This window comes from Castor canadensis, chromosome 10 (genome assembly GCF_047511655.1).
Source record: "Castor canadensis chromosome 10, mCasCan1.hap1v2, whole genome shotgun sequence".
NCBI lineage: Eukaryota > Metazoa > Chordata > Mammalia > Rodentia > Castoridae > Castor > Castor canadensis.
In genome coordinates this window covers 88,680,335-88,700,404 of record NC_133395.1, presented here as the reverse complement: position 1 = coordinate 88,700,404, position 20,070 = coordinate 88,680,335, and the positions used below count along the sequence as shown (strand labels likewise).

Here is a 20,070-nt window from a genome sequence, read left to right as displayed (position 1 = left end):
TGTCCACGGGGAGAATGTCTGTTCCACGGGGGCAAGCGGTCCCTTCCGTCGTGCCCAAGCCCATGTGACCCCGAAGGCCAGGTGGCCCCGGTCCTTGAGCTGACTGAGGAGTGCTTTGAGACCCGGAGGGTGGCACAGGCGACTGGGCGCCAGCGGCGGCCCTCCCTCCCTTTGAGCGGGACGGGGAGCTGCCGCTGGCATCCGGAGCTCTGGCGGCCTGCGCCCTCTGTCCCTGTGACCGCAGGCTCTGCCGTGGGAGGCGGGATCCCACGTAGAGGTCGCGCGCTGGCTGCCCTGTCTTGGGTTGAGCGACGGAGCGCGACGTGGAGCAGCACCCGACTGAGGCTCCCTGCTTCTCTGTCCCCTGGCGTCTTGCCCTGGACCCAGTGCACCACCTTGTGGCGAGCCCAGGTGTGGCGCGTCCCGCTGTGGGGCCCGCTGGGGTGCAGGACCCACTTTCTCATGGCTTCCGCACGTCCCTCCCCGCCCGCCTGGAGGGCAGTTGGGGAGCGGTCCCCAACGTGGCCTGGGACCAACCTCGCTGGTGACCCGTGTCGCGGGCGCGCGCCCCAGGAGAGTGTGGGGAGGGGAGAGGATTCGGGGACGTAGCTGTGAGGATTCGGTGTGCGTGGGTCTGGCGGGTGGCCCGGACGGGGTCGGGGTCGTGGTCACGGTGGGTCGTTGTGGTGGTGGTGGTGGTGGTGGTGCTGGGGGTGGTGGTGGTGGTGGGGGGGGTGGTGGCGAAGTCCCCGAAGACAAAAGGAGCAGCGAGGGAGGGAGGAGCAAAAGCCTACAGCACCCGGTATTCCCAGGCGGTCTCCCATCCAAGTACTAACCAGGCCCGACCCTGCTTAGCTTCCGAGATCAGACGAGATCGGGCGCGTTCAAAGTGGTATGGCAGTAGACGCTAGCCGCCGCCTCCGGGAGCCCCAAGAGCCTGCCGAGGTACCCGGCGTGCGTCTCCACGCTGCTCTCCTGGCACGGCTGGGAGTCCGGGTGGGGGCTGGCAGCCCGGGGCCAGCGGCCAGAGGCCCCGCGCGCCTGCTCGGGCAGCCGGTCTCGCCCAGGTGGCCGCTGGGTGGCTTTCTTCCCGAGGTGTCCTGCTGCCAGGACGAGGGTCAAGTTTTCTCGGGGGAAAATTTCTCAGTGCTCTCGGGCGCTTGTTCTTCTGGGAATGTCCACTGCTGTGGCCAAGGCGGGGGACGCACAGCTCGGGCCAGGGCAAGCAGCCGCCCTCCTCCGTCGCCTCCTGGAGCCGTATCCTTGGGTGGGTGCGTGGCTCCCAGCGGAGGTCTCGGGGACCCTTCCGGTCCTCTTCGTCCGGAAAGCGCCACTGCCCCTCCAGCCCATCAGGAAAACGGCAGCCGCGCCCTTCGCCGACCCGCTCCGCCCTCCTCCACACTCAGGGCCTGGGGCTGCGGGGCTGAATCGTGAGGCTTTCCAGCCCAGGACTTCACCTCTGGCCCCTTTCACACCCGGGATCTTGGGAAGAAGAAACAAAACCAAACACAGCCAAAGCCATCTCCTCCGACCCGGGGCCCCTCCACATCCCTTCCGATCCCGGGTTCCTGCCGGCCTCCCGGGGCATTTCTCCCAGGCAGGCCTTCGCGGCCACTACACGGGGCTGAGCACTCGAGTCCTCGGGCGTCACGGGGCCCGCGGCCACGCCAAGCACGCACGACTCCCGGGTCTCGTCTGCTCCTGGGTGCCCTGGGCCTCTTCCCTGTGCCGCTGCTGGGTCTTGTGCCCCTGCTTGGCCTCCTTCAGACCCGGCCCCGTGCTACGCGGCCACGTGCTACAGGATCGTGCCAGCAGAACTGGCCCTGGCTGAGCCCCGTACCCACCCTCCTGCCATCCCTGGCCCTGCTAGCAAATGGCAGAGATCCTCTGGCCTCCGAGCCCAGACAAAAATCCTGATGCAGTTGGCCGAGGGGCCGCAAACCAAGGCTTCGCTTGTTCCCGCTCAGGCCCCAGCCATACCCTCTTGTCCTTCGGCTGCTCGTGTGTGGGGTGGGGGAGAGGAGGGTGCGTCCCCGTGCGTGCGTGCGTGGTCTGGGTGTCTCTGCGTGGTGTGTGTGTGTGTGTGTGTGTGTGTTAGATGCCGTGCCTGGTGTAGGTGGGGAAGAGCAAGCCCTCACGCACAGAGCCCCATCACACACTGGGGCCGGGCCGAGGGGGTCAATCTGCTCGGCCTGATTGCGTTGGGCATACATTGCAGAAGGTGGGTTTTCCAAGGCGGAGCAGAGGGTCCCGGCACCTGAGGTTGTCCACGGGGAGAATGTCTGTTCCACGGGGGCAAGCGGTCCCTTCCGTCGTGCCCAAGCCCATGTGACCCCGAAGGCCAGGTGGCCCCGGTCCTTGAGCTGACTGAGGAGTGCTTTGAGACCCGGAGGGTGGCACAGGCGACTGGGCGCCAGCGGCGGCCCTCCCTCCCTTTGAGCGGGACGGGGAGCTGCCGCTGGCATCCGGAGCTCTGGCGGCCTGCGCCCTCTGTCCCTGTGACCGCAGGCTCTGCCGTGGGAGGCGGGATCCCACGTAGAGGTCGCGCGCTGGCTGCCCTGTCTTGGGTTGAGCGACGGAGGGCGACGTGGAGCAGCACCCGACTGAGGCTCCCTGCTTCTCTGTCCCCTGGCGTCTTGCCCTGGACCCAGTGCACCACCTTGTGGCGAGCCCAGGTGTGGCGCGTCCCGCTGTGGGGCCCGCTGGGGTGCAGGACCCACTTTCTCATGGCTTCCGCACGTCCCTCCCCGCCCGCCTGGAGGGCAGTTGGGGAGCGGTCCCCAACGTGGCCTGGGACCAACCTCGCTGGTGACCCGTGTCGCGGGCGCGCGCCCCAGGAGAGTGTGGGGAGGGGAGAGGATTCGGGGACGTAGCTGTGAGGATTCGGTGTGCGTGGGTCTGGCGGGTGGCCCGGACGGGGTCGGGGTCGTGGTCACGGTGGGTCGTTGTGGTGGTGGTGGTGGTGGTGGTGCTGGGGGTGGTGGTGGTGGTGGGGGGGTGGTGGCGAAGTCCCCGAAGACAAAAGGAGCAGCGAGGGAGGGAGGAGCAAAAGCCTACAGCACCCGGTATTCCCAGGCGGTCTCCCATCCAAGTACTAACCAGGCCCGACCCTGCTTAGCTTCCGAGATCAGACGAGATCGGGCGCGTTCAGGGTGGTATGGCCGTAGACGCTAGCCGCCGCCTCCGGGAGCCCCAAGAGCCTGCCGAGGGCCCCGGCGTGCGTCTCCACGCTGCTCTCCTGGCACGGCTGGGAGTCCGGGTGGGGGCTGGCAGCCCGGGGCCAGCGGCCAGAGGCCCCGCGCGCCTGCTCGGGCAGCCGGTCTCGCCCAGGTGGCCGCTGGGTGGCTTTCTTCCCGAGGTGTCCTGCTGCCAGGACGAGGGTCAAGTTTTCTCGGGGGAAAATTTCTCAGTGCTCTCGGGCGCTTGTTCTTCTGGGAATGTCCACTGCTGTGGCCAAGGCGGGGGACGCACAGCTCGGGCCAGGGCAAGCAGCCGCCCTCCTCCGTCGCCTCCTGGAGCCGTATCCTTGGGTGGGTGCGTGGCTCCCAGCGGAGGTCTCGGGGACCCTTCCGGTCCTCTTCGTCCGGAAAGCGCCACTGCCCCTCCAGCCCATCAGGAAAACGGCAGCCGCGCCCTTCGCCGACCCGCTCCGCCCTCCTCCACACTCAGGGCCTGGGGCTGCGGGGCTGAATCGTGAGGCTTTCCAGCCCAGGACTTCACCTCTGGCCCCTTTCACACCCGGGATCTTGGGAAGAAGAAACAAAACCAAACACAGCCAAAGCCATCTCCTCCGACCCGGGGCCCCTCCACATCCCTTCCGATCCCGGGTTCCTGCCGGCCTCCCGGGGCGTTTCTCCCAGGCAGGCCTTCGCGGCCACTACACGGGGCTGAGCACTCGAGTCCTCGGGCGTCACGGGGCCCGCGGCCACGCCAAGCACGCACGACTCCCGGGTCTCGTCTGCTCCTGGGTGCCCTGGGCCTCTTCCCTGTGCCGCTGCTGTGTCTTGTGCCCCTGCTTGGCCTCCTTCAGACCCGGCCCCGTGCTACGCGGCCACGTGCTACAGGATCGTGCCAGCAGAACTGGCCCTGGCTGAGCCCCGTACCCACCCTCCTGCCATCCCTGGCCCTGCTAGCAAATGGCAGAGATCCTCTGGCCTCCGAGCCCAGACAAAAATCCTGATGCAGTTGGCCGAGGGGCCGCAAACCAAGGCTTCGCTTGTTCCCGCTCAGGCCCCAGCCATACCCTCTTGTCCTTCGGCTGCTCGTGTGTGGGGTGGGGGAGAGGAGGGTGCGTCCCCGTGCGTGCGTGCGTGGTCTGGGTGTCTCTGCGTGGTGTGTGTGTGTGTGTGTGTGTGTGTTAGATGCCGTGCCTGGTGTAGGTGGGGAAGAGCAAGCCCTCACGCACAGAGCCCCATCACACACTGGGGCCGGGCCGAGGGGGTCAATCTGCTCGGCCTGATTGCGTTGGGCATACATTGCAGAAGGTGGGTTTTCCAAGGCGGAGCAGAGGGTCCCGGCACCTGAGGTTGTCCACGGGGAGAATGTCTGTTCCACGGGGGCAAGCGGTCCCTTCCGTCGTGCCCAAGCCCATGTGACCCCGAAGGCCAGGTGGCCCCGGTCCTTGAGCTGACTGAGGAGTGCTTTGAGACCCGGAGGGTGGCACAGGCGACTGGGCGCCAGCGGCGGCCCTCCCTCCCTTTGAGCGGGACGGGGAGCTGCCGCTGGCATCCGGAGCTCTGGCGGCCTGCGCCCTCTGTCCCTGTGACCGCAGGCTCTGCCGTGGGAGGCGGGATCCCACGTAGAGGTCGCGCGCTGGCTGCCCTGTCTTGGGTTGAGCGACGGAGCGCGACGTGGAGCAGCACCCGACTGAGGCTCCCTGCTTCTCTGTCCCCTGGCGTCTTGCCCTGGACCCAGTGCACCACCTTGTGGCGAGCCCAGGTGTGGCGCGTCCCGCTGTGGGGCCCGCTGGGGTGCAGGACCCACTTTCTCATGGCTTCCGCACGTCCCTCCCCGCCCGCCTGGAGGGCAGTTGGGGAGCGGTCCCCAACGTGGCCTGGGACCAACCTCGCTGGTGACCCGTGTCGCGGGCGCGCGCCCCAGGAGAGTGTGGGGAGGGGAGAGGATTCGGGGACGTAGCTGTGAGGATTCGGTGTGCGTGGGTCTGGCGGGTGGCCCGGACGGGGTCGGGGTCGTGGTCACGGTGGGTCGTTGTGGTGGTGGTGGTGGTGGTGGTGCTGGGGGTGGTGGTGGTGGTGGGGGGGTGGTGGCGAAGTCCCCGAAGACAAAAGGAGCAGCGAGGGAGGGAGGAGCAAAAGCCTACAGCACCCGGTATTCCCAGGCGGTCTCCCATCCAAGTACTAACCAGGCCCGACCCTGCTTAGCTTCCGAGATCAGACGAGATCGGGCGCGTTCAGGGTGGTATGGCCGTAGACGCTAGCCGCCGCCTCCGGGAGCCCCAAGAGCCTGCCGAGGGCCCCGGCGTGCGTCTCCACGCTGCTCTCCTGGCACGGCTGGGAGTCCGGGTGGGGGCTGGCAGCCCGGGGCCAGCGGCCAGAGGCCCCGCGCGCCTGCTCGGGCAGCCGGTCTCGCCCAGGTGGCCGCTGGGTGGCTTTCTTCCCGAGGTGTCCTGCTGCCAGGACGAGGGTCAAGTTTTCTCGGGGGAAAATTTCTCAGTGCTCTCGGGCGCTTGTTCTTCTGGGAATGTCCACTGCTGTGGCCAAGGCGGGGGACGCACAGCTCGGGCCAGGGCAAGCAGCCGCCCTCCTCCGTCGCCTCCTGGAGCCGTATCCTTGGGTGGGTGCGTGGCTCCCAGCGGAGGTCTCGGGGACCCTTCCGGTCCTCTTCGTCCGGAAAGCGCCACTGCCCCTCCAGCCCATCAGGAAAACGGCAGCCGCGCCCTTCGCCGACCCGCTCCGCCCTCCTCCACACTCAGGGCCTGGGGCTGCGGGGCTGAATCGTGAGGCTTTCCAGCCCAGGACTTCACCTCTGGCCCCTTTCACACCCGGGATCTTGGGAAGAAGAAACAAAACCAAACACAGCCAAAGCCATCTCCTCCGACCCGGGGCCCCTCCACATCCCTTCCGATCCCGGGTTCCTGCCGGCCTCCCGGGGCGTTTCTCCCAGGCAGGCCTTCGCGGCCACTACACGGGGCTGAGCACTCGAGTCCTCGGGCGTCACGGGGCCCGCGGCCACGCCAAGCACGCACGACTCCCGGGTCTCGTCTGCTCCTGGGTGCCCTGGGCCTCTTCCCTGTGCCGCTGCTGGGTCTTGTGCCCCTGCTTGGCCTCCTTCAGACCCGGCCCCGTGCTACGCGGCCACGTGCTACAGGATCGTGCCAGCAGAACTGGCCCTGGCTGAGCCCCGTACCCACCCTCCTGCCATCCCTGGCCCTGCTAGCAAATGGCAGAGATCCTCTGGCCTCCGAGCCCAGACAAAAATCCTGATGCAGTTGGCCGAGGGGCCGCAAACCAAGGCTTCGCTTGTTCCCGCTCAGGCCCCAGCCATACCCTCTTGTCCTTCGGCTGCTCGTGTGTGGGGTGGGGGAGAGGAGGGTGCGTCCCCGTGCGTGCGTGCGTGGTCTGGGTGTCTCTGCGTGGTGTGTGTGTGTGTGTGTGTGTGTGTTAGATGCCGTGCCTGGTGTAGGTGGGGAAGAGCAAGCCCTCACGCACAGAGCCCCATCACACACTGGGGCCGGGCCGAGGGGGTCAATCTGCTCGGCCTGATTGCGTTGGGCATACATTGCAGAAGGTGGGTTTTCCAAGGCGGAGCAGAGGGTCCCGGCACCTGAGGTTGTCCACGGGGAGAATGTCTGTTCCACGGGGGCAAGCGGTCCCTTCCGTCGTGCCCAAGCCCATGTGACCCCGAAGGCCAGGTGGCCCCGGTCCTTGAGCTGACTGAGGAGTGCTTTGAGACCCGGAGGGTGGCACAGGCGACTGGGCGCCAGCGGCGGCCCTCCCTCCCTTTGAGCGGGACGGGGAGCTGCCGCTGGCATCCGGAGCTCTGGCGGCCTGCGCCCTCTGTCCCTGTGACCGCAGGCTCTGCCGTGGGAGGCGGGATCCCACGTAGAGGTCGCGCGCTGGCTGCCCTGTCTTGGGTTGAGCGACGGAGCGCGACGTGGAGCAGCACCCGACTGAGGCTCCCTGCTTCTCTGTCCCCTGGCGTCTTGCCCTGGACCCAGTGCACCACCTTGTGGCGAGCCCAGGTGTGGCGCGTCCCGCTGTGGGGCCCGCTGGGGTGCAGGACCCACTTTCTCATGGCTTCCGCACGTCCCTCCCCGCCCGCCTGGAGGGCAGTTGGGGAGCGGTCCCCAACGTGGCCTGGGACCAACCTCGCTGGTGACCCGTGTCGCGGGCGCGCGCCCCAGGAGAGTGTGGGGAGGGGAGAGGATTCGGGGACGTAGCTGTGAGGATTCGGTGTGCGTGGGTCTGGCGGGTGGCCCGGACGGGGTCGGGGTCGTGGTCACGGTGGGTCGTTGTGGTGGTGGTGGTGGTGGTGGTGCTGGGGGTGGTGGTGGTGGTGGGGGGGGTGGTGGCGAAGTCCCCGAAGACAAAAGGAGCAGCGAGGGAGGGAGGAGCAAAAGCCTACAGCACCCGGTATTCCCAGGCGGTCTCCCATCCAAGTACTAACCAGGCCCGACCCTGCTTAGCTTCCGAGATCAGACGAGATCGGGCGCGTTCAGGGTGGTATGGCCGTAGACGCTAGCCGCCGCCTCCGGGAGCCCCAAGAGCCTGCCGAGGGCCCCGGCGTGCGTCTCCACGCTGCTCTCCTGGCACGGCTGGGAGTCCGGGTGGGGGCTGGCAGCCCGGGGCCAGCGGCCAGAGGCCCCGCGCGCCTGCTCGGGCAGCCGGTCTCGCCCAGGTGGCCGCTGGGTGGCTTTCTTCCCGAGGTGTCCTGCTGCCAGGACGAGGGTCAAGTTTTCTCGGGGGAAAATTTCTCAGTGCTCTCGGGCGCTTGTTCTTCTGGGAATGTCCACTGCTGTGGCCAAGGCGGGGGACGCACAGCTCGGGCCAGGGCAAGCAGCCGCCCTCCTCCGTCGCCTCCTGGAGCCGTATCCTTGGGTGGGTGCGTGGCTCCCAGCGGAGGTCTCGGGGACCCTTCCGGTCCTCTTCGTCCGGAAAGCGCCACTGCCCCTCCAGCCCATCAGGAAAACGGCAGCCGCACCCTTCGCCGACCCGCTCCGCCCTCCTCCACACTCAGGGCCTGGGGCTGCGGGGCTGAATCGTGAGGCTTTCCAGCCCAGGACTTCACCTCTGGCCCCTTTCACACCCGGGATCTTGGGAAGAAGAAACAAAACCAAACACAGCCAAAGCCATCTCCTCCGACCCGGGGCCCCTCCACATCCCTTCCGATCCCGGGTTCCTGCCGGCCTCCCGGGGCGTTTCTCCCAGGCAGGCCTTCGCGGCCACTACACGGGGCTGAGCACTCGAGTCCTCGGGCGTCACGGGGCCCGCGGCCACGCCAAGCACGCACGACTCCCGGGTCTCGTCTGCTCCTGGGTGCCCTGGGCCTCTTCCCTGTGCCGCTGCTGGGTCTTGTGCCCCTGCTTGGCCTCCTTCAGACCCGGCCCCGTGCTACGCGGCCACGTGCTACAGGATCGTGCCAGCAGAACTGGCCCTGGCTGAGCCCCGTACCCACCCTCCTGCCATCCCTGGCCCTGCTAGCAAATGGCAGAGATCCTCTGGCCTCCGAGCCCAGACAAAAATCCTGATGCAGTTGGCCGAGGGGCCGCAAACCAAGGCTTCGCTTGTTCCCGCTCAGGCCCCAGCCATACCCTCTTGTCCTTCGGCTGCTCGTGTGTGGGGTGGGGGAGAGGAGGGTGCGTCCCCGTGCGTGCGTGCGTGGTCTGGGTGTCTCTGCGTGGTGTGTGTGTGTGTGTGTGTGTGTTAGATGCCGTGCCAGGTGTAGGTGGGGAAGAGCAAGCCCTCACGCACAGAGCCCCATCACACACTGGGGCCGGGCCGAGGGGGTCAATCTGCTCGGCCTGATTGCGTTGGGCATACATTGCAGAAGGTGGGTTTTCCAAGGCGGAGCAGAGGGTCCCGGCACCTGAGGTTGTCCACGGGGAGAATGTCTGTTCCACGGGGGCAAGCGGTCCCTTCCGTCGTGCCCAAGCCCATGTGACCCCGAAGGCCAGGTGGCCCCGGTCCTTGAGCTGACTGAGGAGTGCTTTGAGACCCGGAGGGTGGCACAGGCGACTGGGCGCCAGCGGCCCTCCCTCCCTTTGAGCGGGACGGGGAGCTGCCGCTGGCATCCGGAGCTCTGGCGGCCTGCTCCCTCTGTCCCTGTGACCGCAGGCTCTGCCGTGGGAGGCGGGATCCCACGTAGAGGTCGCGCGCTGGCTGCCCTGTCTTGGGTTGAGCGACGGAGCGCGACGTGGAGCAGCACCCGACTGAGGCTCCCTGCTTCTCTGTCCCCTGGCGTCTTGCCCTGGACCCAGTGCACCACCATGTGGCGAGCCCAGGTGTGGCGCGTCCCGCTGTGGGGCCCGCTGGGGTGCAGGACCCACTTTCTCATGGCTTCCGCACGTCCCTCCCCGCCCGCCTGGAGGGCAGTTGGGGAGCGGTCCCCAACGTGGCCTGGGACCAACCTCGCTGGTGACCCGTGTCGCGGGCGCGCGCCCCAGGAGAGTGTGGGGAGGGGAGAGGATTCGGGGACGTAGCTGTGAGGATTCGGTGTGCGTGGGTCTGGCGGGTGGCCCGGACGGGGTCGGGGTCGTGGTCACGGTGGGTCGTTGTGGTGGTGGTGGTGGTGGTGGTGCTGGGGGTGGTGGTGGTGGTGGGGGGGGTGGTGGCGAAGTCCCCGAAGACAAAAGGAGCAGCGAGGGAGGGAGGAGCAAAAGCCTACAGCACCCGGTATTCCCAGGCGGTCTCCCATCCAAGTACTAACCAGGCCCGACCCTGCTTAGCTTCCGAGATCAGACGAGATCGGGCGCGTTCAGGGTGGTATGGCCGTAGACGCTAGCCGCCGCCTCCGGGAGCCCCAAGAGCCTGCCGAGGGCCCCGGCGTGCGTCTCCACGCTGCTCTCCTGGCACGGCTGGGAGTCCGGGTGGGGGCTGGCAGCCCGGGGCCAGCGGCCAGAGGCCCCGCGCGCCTGCTCGGGCAGCCGGTCTCGCCCAGGTGGCCGCTGGGTGGCTTTCTTCCCGAGGTGTCCTGCTGCCAGGACGAGGGTCAAGTTTTCTCGGGGGAAAATTTCTCAGTGCTCTCGGGCGCTTGTTCTTCTGGGAATGTCCACTGCTGTGGCCAAGGCGGGGGACGCACAGCTCGGGCCAGGGCAAGCAGCCGCCCTCCTCCGTCGCCTCCTGGAGCCGTATCCTTGGGTGGGTGCGTGGCTCCCAGCGGAGGTCTCGGGGACCCTTCCGGTCCTCTTCGTCCGGAAAGCGCCACTGCCCCTCCAGCCCATCAGGAAAACGGCAGCCGCGCCCTTCGCCGACCCGCTCCGCCCTCCTCCACACTCAGGGCCTGGGGCTGCGGGGCTGAATCGTGAGGCTTTCCAGCCCAGGACTTCACCTCTGGCCCCTTTCACACCCGGGATCTTGGGAAGAAGAAACAAAACCAAACACAGCCAAAGCCATCTCCTCCGACCCGGGGCCCCTCCACATCCCTTCCGATCCCGGGTTCCTGCCGGCCTCCCGGGGCGTTTCTCCCAGGCAGGCCTTCGCGGCCACTACACGGGGCTGAGCACTCGAGTCCTCGGGCGTCACGGGGCCCGCGGCCACGCCAAGCACGCACGACTCCCGGGTCTCGTCTGCTCCTGGGTGCCCTGGGCCTCTTCCCTGTGCCGCTGCTGGGTCTTGTGCCCCTGCTTGGCCTCCTTCAGACCCGGCCCCGTGCTACGCGGCCACGTGCTACAGGATCGTGCCAGCAGAACTGGCCCTGGCTGAGCCCCGTACCCACCCTCCTGCCATCCCTGGCCCTGCTAGCAAATGGCAGAGATCCTCTGGCCTCCGAGCCCAGACAAAAATCCTGATGCAGTTGGCCGAGGGGCCGCAAACCAAGGCTTCGCTTGTTCCCGCTCAGGCCCCAGCCATACCCTCTTGTCCTTCGGCTGCTCGTGTGTGGGGTGGGGGAGAGGAGGGTGCGTCCCCGTGCGTGCGTGCGTGGTCTGGGTGTCTCTGCGTGGTGTGTGTGTGTGTGTGTGTGTGTGTTAGATGCCGTGCCAGGTGTAGGTGGGGAAGAGCAAGCCCTCACGCACAGAGCCCCATCACACACTGGGGCCGGGCCGAGGGGGTCAATCTGCTCGGCCTGATTGCGTTGGGCATACATTGCAGAAGGTGGGTTTTCCAAGGCGGAGCAGAGGGTCCCGGCACCTGAGGTTGTCCACGGGGAGAATGTCTGTTCCACGGGGGCAAGCGGTCCCTTCCGTCGTGCCCAAGCCCATGTGACCCCGAAGGCCAGGTGGCCCCGGTCCTTGAGCTGACTGAGGAGTGCTTTGAGACCCGGAGGGTGGCACAGGCGACTGGGCGCCAGCGGCGGCCCTCCCTCCCTTTGAGCGGGACGGGGAGCTGCCGCTGGCATCCGGAGCTCTGGCGGCCTGCGCCCTCTGTCCCTGTGACCGCAGGCTCTGCCGTGGGAGGCGGGATCCCACGTAGAGGTCGCGCGCTGGCTGCCCTGTCTTGGGTTGAGCGACGGAGCGCGACGTGGAGCAGCACCCGACTGAGGCTCCCTGCTTCTCTGTCCCCTGGCGTCTTGCCCTGGACCCAGTGCACCACCTTGTGGCGAGCCCAGGTGTGGCGCGTCCCGCTGTGGGGCCCGCTGGGGTGCAGGACCCACTTTCTCATGGCTTCCGCACGTCCCTCCCCGCCCGCCTGGAGGGCAGTTGGGGAGCGGTCCCCAACGTGGCCTGGGACCAACCTCGCTGGTGACCCGTGTCGCGGGCGCGCGCCCCAGGAGAGTGTGGGGAGGGGAGAGGATTCGGGGACGTAGCTGTGAGGATTCGGTGTGCGTGGGTCTGGCGGGTGGCCCGGACGGGGTCGGGGTCGTGGTCACGGTGGGTCGTTGTGGTGGTGGTGGTGGTGGTGGTGCTGGGGGTGGTGGTGGTGGTGGGGGGGGTGGTGGCGAAGTCCCCGAAGACAAAAGGAGCAGCGAGGGAGGGAGGAGCAAAAGCCTACAGCACCCGGTATTCCCAGGCGGTCTCCCATCCAAGTACTAACCAGGCCCGACCCTGCTTAGCTTCCGAGATCAGACGAGATCGGGCGCGTTCAGGGTGGTATGGCCGTAGACGCTAGCCGCCGCCTCCGGGAGCCCCAAGAGCCTGCCGAGGGCCCCGGCGTGCGTCTCCACGCTGCTCTCCTGGCACGGCTGGGAGTCCGGGTGGGGGCTGGCAGCCCGGGGCCAGCGGCCAGAGGCCCCGCGCGCCTGCTCGGGCAGCCGGTCTCGCCCAGGTGGCCGCTGGGTGGCTTTCTTCCCGAGGTGTCCTGCTGCCAGGACGAGGGTCAAGTTTTCTCGGGGGAAAATTTCTCAGTGCTCTCGGGCGCTTGTTCTTCTGGGAATGTCCACTGCTGTGGCCAAGGCGGGGGACGCACAGCTCGGGCCAGGGCAAGCAGCCGCCCTCCTCCGTCGCCTCCTGGAGCCGTATCCTTGGGTGGGTGCGTGGCTCCCAGCGGAGGTCTCGGGGACCCTTCCGGTCCTCTTCGTCCGGAAAGCGCCACTGCCCCTCCAGCCCATCAGGAAAACGGCAGCCGCGCCCTTCGCCGACCCGCTCCGCCCTCCTCCACACTCAGGGCCTGGGGCTGCGGGGCTGAATCGTGAGGCTTTCCAGCCCAGGACTTCACCTCTGGCCCCTTTCACACCCGGGATCTTGGGAAGAAGAAACAAAACCAAACACAGCCAAAGCCATCTCCTCCGACCCGGGGCCCCTCCACATCCCTTCCGATCCCGGGTTCCTGCCGGCCTCCCGGGGCGTTTCTCCCAGGCAGGCCTTCGCGGCCACTACACGGGGCTGAGCACTCGAGTCCTCGGGCGTCACGGGGCCCGCGGCCACGCCAAGCACGCACGACTCCCGGGTCTCGTCTGCTCCTGGGTGCCCTGGGCCTCTTCCCTGTGCCGCTGCTGGGTCTTGTGCCCCTGCTTGGCCTCCTTCAGACCCGGCCCCGTGCTACGCGGCCACGTGCTACAGGATCGTGCCAGCAGAACTGGCCCTGGCTGAGCCCCGTACCCACCCTCCTGCCATCCCTGGCCCTGCTAGCAAATGGCAGAGATCCTCTGGCCTCCGAGCCCAGACAAAAATCCTGATGCAGTTGGCCGAGGGGCCGCAAACCAAGGCTTCGCTTGTTCCCGCTCAGGCCCCAGCCATACCCTCTTGTCCTTCGGCTGCTCGTGTGTGGGGTGGGGGAGAGGAGGGTGCGTCCCCGTGCGTGCGTGCGTGGTCTGGGTGTCTCTGCGTGGTGTGTGTGTGTGTGTGTGTGTGTGTTAGATGCCGTGCCTGGTGTAGGTGGGGAAGAGCAAGCCCTCACGCACAGAGCCCCATCACACACTGGGGCCGGGCCGAGGGGGTCAATCTGCTCGGCCTGATTGCGTTGGGCATACATTGCAGAAGGTGGGTTTTCCAAGGCGGAGCAGAGGGTCCCGGCACCTGAGGTTGTCCACGGGGAGAATGTCTGTTCCACGGGGGCAAGCGGTCCCTTCCGTCGTGCCCAAGCCCATGTGACCCCGAAGGCCAGGTGGCCCCGGTCCTTGAGCTGACTGAGGAGTGCTTTGAGACCCGGAGGGTGGCACAGGCGACTGGGCGCCAGCGGCGGCCCTCCCTCCCTTTGAGCGGGACGGGGAGCTGCCGCTGGCATCCGGAGCTCTGGCGGCCTGCGCCCTCTGTCCCTGTGACCGCAGGCTCTGCCGTGGGAGGCGGGATCCCACGTAGAGGTCGCGCGCTGGCTGCCCTGTCTTGGGTTGAGCGACGGAGGGCGACGTGGAGCAGCACCCGACTGAGGCTCCCTGCTTCTCTGTCCCCTGGCGTCTTGCCCTGGACCCAGTGCACCACCTTGTGGCGAGCCCAGGTGTGGCGCGTCCCGCTGTGGGGCCCGCTGGGGTGCAGGACCCACTTTCTCATGGCTTCCGCACGTCCCTCCCCGCCCGCCTGGAGGGCAGTTGGGGAGCGGTCCCCAACGTGGCCTGGGACCAACCTCGCTGGTGACCCGTGTCGCGGGCGCATGCCCCAGGAGAGTGTGGGGAGGGGAGAGGATTCGGGGACGTAGCTGTGAGGATTCGGTGTGCGTGGGTCTGGCGGGTGGCCCGGACGGGGTCGGGGTCGTGGTCACGGTGGGTCGTTGTGGTGGTGGTGGTGGTGGTGGTGCTGGGGGTGGTGGTGGTGGTGGGGGGGGTGGTGGCGAAGTCCCCGAAGACAAAAGGAGCAGCGAGGGAGGGAGGAGCAAAAGCCTACAGCACCCGGTATTCCCAGGCGGTCTCCCATCCAAGTACTAACCAGGCCCGACCCTGCTTAGCTTCCGAGATCAGACGAGATCGGGCGCGTTCAGGGTGGTATGGCCGTAGACGCTAGCCGCCGCCTCCGGGAGCCCCAAGAGCCTGCCGAGGGCCCCGGCGTGCGTCTCCACGCTGCTCTCCTGGCACGGCTGGGAGTCCGGGTGGGGGCTGGCAGCCCGGGGCCAGCGGCCAGAGGCCCCGCGCGCCTGCTCGGGCAGCCGGTCTCGCCCAGGTGGCCGCTGGGTGGCTTTCTTCCCGAGGTGTCCTGCTGCCAGGACGAGGGTCAAGTTTTCTCGGGGGAAAATTTCTCAGTGCTCTCGGGCGCTTGTTCTTCTGGGAATGTCCACTGCTGTGGCCAAGGCGGGGGACGCACAGCTCGGGCCAGGGCAAGCAGCCGCCCTCCTCCGTCGCCTCCTGGAGCCGTATCCTTGGGTGGGTGCGTGGCTCCCAGCGGAGGTCTCGGGGACCCTTCCGGTCCTCTTCGTCCGGAAAGCGCCACTGCCCCTCCAGCCCATCAGGAAAACGGCAGCCGCGCCCTTCGCCGACCCGCTCCGCCCTCCTCCACACTCAGGGCCTGGGGCTGCGGGGCTGAATCGTGAGGCTTTCCAGCCCAGGACTTCACCTCTGGCCCCTTTCACACCCGGGATCTTGGGAAGAAGAAACAAAACCAAACACAGCCAAAGCCATCTCCTCCGACCCGGGGCCCCTCCACATCCCTTCCGATCCCGGGTTCCTGCCGGCCTCCCGGGGCGTTTCTCCCAGGCAGGCCTTCGCGGCCACTACACGGGGCTGAGCACTCGAGTCCTCGGGCGTCACGGGGCCCGCGGCCACGCCAAGCACGCACGACTCCCGGGTCTCGTCTGCTCCTGGGTGCCCTGGGCCTCTTCCCTGTGCCGCTGCTGGGTCTTGTGCCCCTGCTTGGCCTCCTTCAGACCCGGCCCCGTGCTACGCGGCCACGTGCTACAGGATCGTGCCAGCAGAACTGGCCCTGGCTGAGCCCCGTACCCACCCTCCTGCCATCCCTGGCCCTGCTAGCAAATGGCAGAGATCCTCTGGCCTCCGAGCCCAGACAAAAATCCTGATGCAGTTGGCCGAGGGGCCGCAAACCAAGGCTTCGCTTGTTCCCGCTCAGGCCCCAGCCATACCCTCTTGTCCTTCGGCTGCTCGTGTGTGGGGTGGGGGAGAGGAGGGTGCGTCCCCGTGCGTGCGTGCGTGGTCTGGGTGTCTCTGCGTGGTGTGTGTGTGTGTGTGTGTGTGTGTTAGATGCCGTGCCTGGTGTAGGTGGGGAAGAGCAAGCCCTCACGCACAGAGCCCCATCACACACTGGGGCCGGGCCGAGGGGGTCAATCTGCTCGGCCTGATTGCGTTGGGCATACATTGCAGAAGGTGGGTTTTCCAAGGCGGAGCAGAGGGTCCCGGCACCTGAGGTTGTCCACGGGGAGAATGTCTGTTCCACGGGGGCAAGCGGTCCCTTCCGTCGTGCCCAAGCCCATGTGACCCCGAAGGCCAGGTGGCCCCGGTCCTTGAGCTGACTGAGGAGTGCTTTGAGACCCGGAGGGTGGCACAGGCGACTGGGCGCCAGCGGCGGCCCTCCCTCCCTTTGAGCGGGACGGGGAGCTGCCGCTGGCATCCGGAGCTCTGGCGGCCTGCGCCCTCTGTCCCTGTGACCGCAGGCTCTGCCGTGGGAGGCGGGATCCCACGTAGAGGTCGCGCGCTGGCTGCCCTGTCTTGGGTTGAGCGACGGAGCACGACGTGGAGCAGCACCCGACTGAGGCTCCCTGCTTCTCTGTCCCCTGGCGTCTTGCCCTGGACCCAGTGCACCACCTTGTGGCGAGCCCAGGTGTGGCGCGTCCCGCTGTGGGGCCCGCTGGGGTGCAGGACCCACTTTCTCATGGCTTCCGCACGTCCCTCCCCGCCCGCCTGGAGGGCAGTTGGGGAGCGGTCCCCAACGTGGCCTGGGACCAACCTCGCTGGTGACCCGTGTCGCGGGCGCGCGCCCCAGGAGAGTGTGGGGAGGGGAGAGGATTCGGGGACGTAGCTGTGAGGATTCGGTGTGCGTGGGTCTGGCGGGTGGCCCGGACGGGGTCGGGGTCGTGGTCACGGTGGGTCGTTGTGGTGGTGGTGGTGGTGGTGGTGCTGGGGGTGGTGGTGGTGGTGGGGGGGTGGTGGCGAAGTCCCCGAAGACAAAAGGAGCAGCGAGGGAGGGAGGAGCAAAAGCCTACAGCACCCGGTATTCCCAGGCGGTCTCCCATCCAAGTACTAACCAGGCCCGACCCTGCTTAGCTTCCGAGATCAGACGAGATCGGGCGCGTTCAGGGTGGTATGGCCGTAGACGCTAGCCGCCGCCTCCGGGAGCCCCAAGAGCCTGCCGAGGGCCCCGGCGTGCGTCTCCACGCTGCTCTCCTGGCACGGCTGGGAGTCCGGGTGGGGGCTGGCAGCCCGGGGCCAGCGGCCAGAGGCCCCGCGCGCCTGCTCGGGCAGCCGGTCTCGCCCAGGTGGCCGCTGGGTGGCTTTCTTCCCGAGGTGTCCTGCTGCCAGGACGAGGGTCAAGTTTTCTCAGGGGAAAATTTCTCAGTGCTCTCGGGCGCTTGTTCTTCTGGGAATGTCCACTGCTGTGGCCAAGGCGGGGGACGCACAGCTCGGGCCAGGGCAAGCAGCCGCCCTCCTCCGTCGCCTCCTGGAGCCGTATCCTTGGGTGGGTGCGTGGCTCCCAGCGGAGGTCTCGGGGACCCTTCCGGTCCTCTTCGTCCGGAAAGCGCCACTGCCCCTCCAGCCCATCAGGAAAACGGCAGCCGCGCCCTTCGCCGACCCGCTCCGCCCTCCTCCACACTCAGGGCCTGGGGCTGCGGGGCTGAATCGTGAGGCTTTCCAACCCAGGACTTCACCTCTGGCCCCTTTCACACCCGGGATCTTGGGAAGAAGAAACAAAACCAAACACAGCCAAAGCCATCTCCTCCGACCCGGGGCCCCTCCACATCCCTTCCGATCCCGGGTTCCTGCCGGCCTCCCGGGGCGTTTCTCCCAGGCAGGCCTTCGCGGCCACTACACGGGGCTGAGCACTCGAGTCCTCGGGCGTCACGGGGCCCGCGGCCACGCCAAGCACGCATGACTCCCGGGTCTCGTCTGCTCCTGGGTGCCCTGGGCCTCTTCCCTGTGCCGCTGCTGGGTCTTGTGCCCCTGCTTGGCCTCCTTCAGACCTGGCCCCGTGCTACGCGGCCACGTGCTACAGGATCGTGCCAGCAGAACTGGCCCTGGCTGAGCCCCGTACCCACCCTCCTGCCATCCCTGGCCCTGCTAGCAAATTGCAGAGATCCTCTGGCCTCCGAGCCCAGACAAAAATCCTGATGCAGTTGGCCGAGGGGCCGCAAACCAAGGCTTCGCTTGTTCCCGCTCAGGCCCCAGCCATACCCTCTTGTCCTTCGGCTGCTCGTGTGTGGGGTGGGGGAGAGGAGGGTGCGTCCCCGTGCGTGCGTGCGTGGTCTGGGTGTCTCTGCGTGGTGTGTGTGTGTGTGTGTGTGTGTGTGTTAGATGCCGTGCCTGGTGTAGGTGGGGAAGAGCAAGCCCTCACGCACAGAGCCCCATCACACACTGGGGCCGGGCCGAGGGGGTCAATCTGCTCGGCCTGATTGCGTTGGGCATACATTGCAGAAGGTGGGTTTTCCAAGGCGGAGCAGAGGGTCCCGGCACCTGAGGTTGTCCACGGGGAGAATGTCTGTTCCACGGGGGCAAGCGGTCCCTTCCGTCGTGCCCAAGCCCATGTGACCCCGAAGGCCAGGTGGCCCCGGTCCTTGAGCTGACTGAGGAGTGCTTTGAGACCCGGAGGGTGGCACAGGCGACTGGGCGCCAGCGGCGGCCCTCCCTCCCTTTGAGCGGGACGGGGAGCTGCCGCTGGCATCCGGAGCTCTGGCGGCCTGCGCCCTCTGTCCCTGTGACCGCAGGCTCTGCCGTGGGAGGCGGGATCCCACGTAGAGGTCGCGCGCTGGCTGCCCTGTCTTGGGTTGAGCGACGGAGCGCGACGTGGAGCAGCACCCGACTGAGGCTCCCTGCTTCTCTGTCCCCTGGCGTCTTGCCCTGGACCCAGTGCACCACCTTGTGGCGAGCCCAGGTGTGGCGCGTCCCGCTGTGGGGCCCGCTGGGGTGCAGGACCCACTTTCTCATGGCTTCCGCACGTCCCTCCCCGCCCGCCTGGAGGGCAGTTGGGGAGCGGTCCCCAACGTGGCCTGGGACCAACCTCGCTGGTGACCCGTGTCGCGGGCGCGCGCCCCAGGAGAGTGTGGGGAGGGGAGAGGATTCGGGGACGTAGCTGTGAGGATTCGGTGTGCGTGGGTCTGGCGGGTGGCCCGGACGGGGTCGGGGTCGTGGTCACGGTGGGTCGTTGTGGTGGTGGTGGTGGTGGTGGTGCTGGGGGTGGTGGTGGTGGTGGGGGGGGTGGTGGCGAAGTCCCCGAAGACAAAAGGAGCAGCGAGGGAGGGAGGAGCAAAAGCCTACAGCACCCGGTATTCCCAGGCGGTCTCCCATCCAAGTACTAACCAGGCCCGACCCTGCTTAGCTTCCGAGATCAGACGAGATCGGGCGCGTTCAGGGTGGTATGGCCGTAGACGCTAGCCGCCGCCTCCGGGAGCCCCAAGAGCCTGCCGAGGGCCCCGGCGTGCGTCTCCACGCTGCTCTCCTGGCACGGCTGGGAGTCCGGGTGGGGGCTGGCAGCCCGGGGCCAGCGGCCAGAGGCCCCGCGCGCCTGCTCGGGCAGCCGGTCTCGCCCAGGTGGCCGCTGGGTGGCTTTCTTCCCGAGGTGTCCTGCTGCCAGGACGAGGGTCAAGTTTTCTCGGGGGAAAATTTCTCAGTGCTCTCGGGCGCTTGTTCTTCTGGGAATGTCCACTGCTGTGGCCAAGGCGGGGGACGCACAGCTCGGGCCAGGGCAAGCAGCCGCCCTCCTCCGTCGCCTCCTGGAGCCGTATCCTTGGGTGGGTGCGTGGCTCCCAGCGGAGGTCTCGGGGACCCTTCCGGTCCTCTTCGTCCGGAAAGCGCCACTGCCCCTCCAGCCCATCAGGAAAACGGCAGCCGCGCCCTTCGCCGACCCGCTCCGCCCTCCTCCACACTCAGGGCCTGGGGCTGCGGGGCTGAATCGTGAGGCTTTCCAGCCCAGGACTTCACCTCTGGCCCCTTTCACACCCGGGATCTTGGGAAGAAGAAACAAAACCAAACACAGCCAAAGCCATCTCCTCCGACCCGGGGCCCCTCCACATCCCTTCCGATCCCGGGTTCCTGCCGGCCTCCCGGGGCGTTTCTCCCAGGCAGGCCTTCGCGGCCACTACACGGGGCTGAGCACTCGAGTCCTCGGGCGTCACGGGGCCCGCGGCCACGCCAAGCACGCACGACTCCCGGGTCTCGTCTGCTCCTGGGTGCCCTGGGCCTCTTCCCTGTGCCGCTGCTGGGTCTTGTGCCCCTGCTTGGCCTCCTTCAGACCCGGCCCCGTGCTACGCGGCCACGTGCTACAGGATCGTGCCAGCAGAACTGGCCCTGGCTGAGCCCCGTACCCACCCTCCTGCCATCCCTGGCCCTGCTAGCAAATGGCAGAGATCCTCTGGCCTCCGAGCCCAGACAAAAATCCTGATGCAGTTGGCCGAGGGGCCGCAAACCAAGGCTTCGCTTGTTCCCGCT

At 67.8% G+C, this 20,070-nt stretch overlaps 9 non-coding genes across 9 annotated transcripts; all 9 read right to left on the bottom strand.

Annotated features, from left to right (window-relative positions):
* Positions 1–787: 787 nt before the first annotated feature.
* LOC141412891 (5S ribosomal RNA) lies at positions 788–906 on the bottom strand. Its single transcript, XR_012437733.1, has one exon. It is a non-coding gene; the product is annotated as a 5S ribosomal RNA (ribosomal RNA).
* Positions 907–3,050: 2,144 nt separating this feature from the next.
* On the bottom strand, positions 3,051–3,169 carry LOC141412035 (5S ribosomal RNA). The gene has a single exon (XR_012436874.1). It is a non-coding gene; the product is annotated as a 5S ribosomal RNA (ribosomal RNA).
* Positions 3,170–5,313: 2,144 nt separating this feature from the next.
* LOC141412034 (5S ribosomal RNA) lies at positions 5,314–5,432 on the bottom strand. Its single transcript, XR_012436873.1, has one exon. It is a non-coding gene; the product is annotated as a 5S ribosomal RNA (ribosomal RNA).
* Positions 5,433–7,577: 2,145 nt separating this feature from the next.
* Positions 7,578–7,696, bottom strand: LOC141412033 (5S ribosomal RNA). The gene has a single exon (XR_012436872.1). It is a non-coding gene; the product is annotated as a 5S ribosomal RNA (ribosomal RNA).
* A 2,140-nt stretch (positions 7,697–9,836) lies between these two features.
* Positions 9,837–9,955, bottom strand: LOC141412032 (5S ribosomal RNA). The gene has a single exon (XR_012436871.1). It is a non-coding gene; the product is annotated as a 5S ribosomal RNA (ribosomal RNA).
* A 2,145-nt stretch (positions 9,956–12,100) lies between these two features.
* Positions 12,101–12,219, bottom strand: LOC141412031 (5S ribosomal RNA). Its single transcript, XR_012436870.1, has one exon. It is a non-coding gene; the product is annotated as a 5S ribosomal RNA (ribosomal RNA).
* A 2,145-nt stretch (positions 12,220–14,364) lies between these two features.
* On the bottom strand, positions 14,365–14,483 carry LOC141412030 (5S ribosomal RNA). The gene has a single exon (XR_012436869.1). It is a non-coding gene; the product is annotated as a 5S ribosomal RNA (ribosomal RNA).
* Positions 14,484–16,627: 2,144 nt separating this feature from the next.
* On the bottom strand, positions 16,628–16,746 carry LOC141412029 (5S ribosomal RNA). The gene has a single exon (XR_012436868.1). It is a non-coding gene; the product is annotated as a 5S ribosomal RNA (ribosomal RNA).
* A 2,147-nt stretch (positions 16,747–18,893) lies between these two features.
* LOC141412028 (5S ribosomal RNA) lies at positions 18,894–19,012 on the bottom strand. The gene has a single exon (XR_012436867.1). It is a non-coding gene; the product is annotated as a 5S ribosomal RNA (ribosomal RNA).
* Between the last annotated feature and the right edge of the window lie 1,058 nt (positions 19,013–20,070).